Consider the following 2927-nt stretch of genomic DNA (forward strand, 5'->3'; position numbering starts at 1 on the left):
TTTTGGTTTTTTTTTTTTTTTTTTTTTTTTTTTTTTTTTTTTTTACTTTGTGGGTAGATTTTAACGTGTAGCCAAGGGTTCAGAACCACTACTTTAAGTGAAACTTTTTTTCCATTCTCTTAAGGTTAACGAGAGAATTTATTGATTTAATATGACAGTAGAATGTTATAAATTTATTGTAGCGTTATGTTGTCCCAAGGAAGTGCTATCGATGAGCTGAAATTCCACCCAAGAGATCCAAATCGCCTCCTGTCAGTAAGCAGACGTAAGAGAAGCACATGTTTCTTTAGTCCTATTTATTTGGGAATGACTTTTTTTTTTTGAAGGGACAGAGATTTCTTAAGGTAAATAAAGGCAGAACTTAAAAGGAATTTATGAAGCATGTTTTAGTAGAGAAATCTTAGGCTTTATTAGCCTTCTCAGACCAAGAATTGGTTAAAAGGACAATGAAATACACTGTTAACATGAGACATGAATGAAATAATTTTTACTGAAGATTAAGTATGTGTTACCCTTCTTATGCATTGTGATCATCCATCCTCAGTGGATTGTTAAGCTTTATTAATTTTAGTGGCAGAACACCAAAGTTAAGACAGTTTTCAGAATTTCTAACTGTTGCGAATCGTCTTACCTCTGACCAGTCATGTAGTAAGAAACAATGCATCTGAAAATTGTTTTTCCCTGTGGACATAAAGTGTTTGTTTTGTAAACAAACCTCTAATAGACTTCCTTAAAATGCTAAGTTCTCCAGCATAAGCTTTTTGAAATATTTCCCATATTTATCAGGAGAAGGCCTTCCCTTGCTCTGTATGCCTGTATTGGCAATAATAGGTGGGCCCAGGTATTTCTTTACAAGTGATCTGGGTCATAATGCCACACTTGTTTCTAAATATCACAACTTTTTTAACCCAGCTCTTCCTCCGTTGTGCAAAATAACCTACAGAATATGAGAAAATATTTTCCAAATTTTATTTTATTTATACTGAAAAAAAATTTTTTTTTTATTTCTGAGAGAGAGAGAGAGAGAGAGAGAGCGCGGGAGGGTCAGAGAGAGAGGGAGACAGAATCTGAAGTAGGCTCCAGGCTCTGAGCTAGCTGTCAGCACAGAACCTGACTGACTCGGGGCTCGAACCCACGAACTGTGAGATCATGACCTGAGCCGAAGTCGGACACTTAACCGACTGAGCCATCCAGGCGCCCCTCCAAATTTTATATCTAATAAGGGATTATGTATAAAGAGCTGATACAATTCAATAATAAAGACAACCCTTAAAAAAAACGGTCAAAGGTTTTGAATAGACCTCTTTTAAAGAATACATACAGTTGTCCAGTGAGCACATGAAAAGGTGCTCAGGATCATTTATCATTAGGGAAATACAGATCCAGAACACATTAAGACCATTTCATACCTAGTAGGAAGACTATAATCAAAAAACCAGACAACATGTTGACTAGAATGTAGACAAGTTTGTACCACCCGTACATTGCTGGTGGGAGCGTAAAACGTACCCACCTTAAAAAAACAGTCGAGAACTTCCTCAAAAAGTTAAACATAGAAATAACCACCTCTGTGTGCGCGTGTGTGTGTAGTCAGGAGAAACGAAAACAAATGTCCACACAAAAACTTGTACAGAATCGGAATCAAGAAATAATGTTGTACGGCAATGTTAATTTTCACTGCTAAGCATAATTTATTGCCGCCTGTAGTGTTCCCTATGGAATAGGTTAATAGTCATGTACAGTATGGGCATTTCCAGATTTCAGGCTGTACAGTCACTTTAATATTAATGTTGCTGTGTATTTTGTTGCTAATGTATAGTGGAGGAGATTACTCAACTTAAAGTTTATATTTCTAAGAGGTCTATAATCCTAGAAAAGTATGTTGTGAGATGTTTAGTTTTGAATCCTATTTTGGGTTTGCTGTAGAAATCTCATGAATCCGCTCAGTCCCCTTCAACTGCTAAGTGTGGATTCTCTGGAGGGAAAAACTTTAGTATCTTGTTCTAGGACATAACATAAACTTTATTTATGTCAAATCCCTAAGTGTTATCTTCTGTCCAGGGCATGACTCCATCAAGTCAGCATATTATTTAAAAGACATTATTTGAGGCAAATAAAGTAAACCTATTTTAAGACCACAGAAATAATTTCTTTTGGATTTGAAAGTTTGAGCTCATACTTAGTGAAGTCTACATGTTGACGTAAATATTTTTAGTTGCCATATAATTGGATTCCGCATAGCCCTCACTGTGCATAACTTCATGCCAAATTTCTATAGTTTCTACTTCTTTACAGAGGTTTGAAAGTTCAGAGTAAACAAATGACTAAAGTCCATTTTAGTTTCTTTCATGACTGTACTCCATCGTGCTTTACGATGATGGACTATCCAAACAGACACTCTGGTGGCAATATTTAGAGGGTAGAAGGGCACAGAGATGAAGTTCTACGTGCAGCCAGTTGAAAGCTGCAGGGCAGTGACTTTCAGGTGTGCAGAGATACAGAGCTCTGAACCATCCCCATGGAACCCTTATATAAGAAAGCGTAAGGTGTGTTTCGTACAGCCTGCCAGGCACTCGTTTCGTTTGCTTGTGGTATCACGAGGTTTATAGCTTAAAGATGAAGGAATAAAGCGAGTCAGGCTCTTCGTGTACCTGAATTCTGATGAAAGAATACCTTGAACTTGCTCAATCAAAAATCACCAAGCTAACTTTTGTTTTGCTATTTCTCAGGCATTAAAGAAAACGTTAAGCTACTTAGCAATTGAGATCAACTTTCATCTTTTCTTTGAAGTTGAAATATAAGATCCATTGTTAGGAAGCCGTTTTATGATGTTTAAACTGAGTTTTAGGTAACTCTTTGGGTCACGTAATCTTTACGTATTATATAATCTGTTGACCCTTTTTTTTTTTTTTTTTTTTTAATTTTTT

At 36.2% G+C, this 2927-nt stretch overlaps 1 pseudogene; it reads left to right on the forward strand.

Annotated features, from left to right (window-relative positions):
- Positions 1–2927, forward strand: part of LOC144242941 (polycomb protein EED-like) — a 23900-nt pseudogene that overhangs the window by 3015 nt on the left and 17958 nt on the right.

This window comes from Crocuta crocuta, unplaced genomic scaffold (assembly GCF_008692635.1).
Source record: "Crocuta crocuta isolate KB4526 unplaced genomic scaffold, BGI_CrCroc_1.0 scaffold2342, whole genome shotgun sequence".
Taxonomy (NCBI): domain Eukaryota; kingdom Metazoa; phylum Chordata; class Mammalia; order Carnivora; family Hyaenidae; genus Crocuta; species Crocuta crocuta.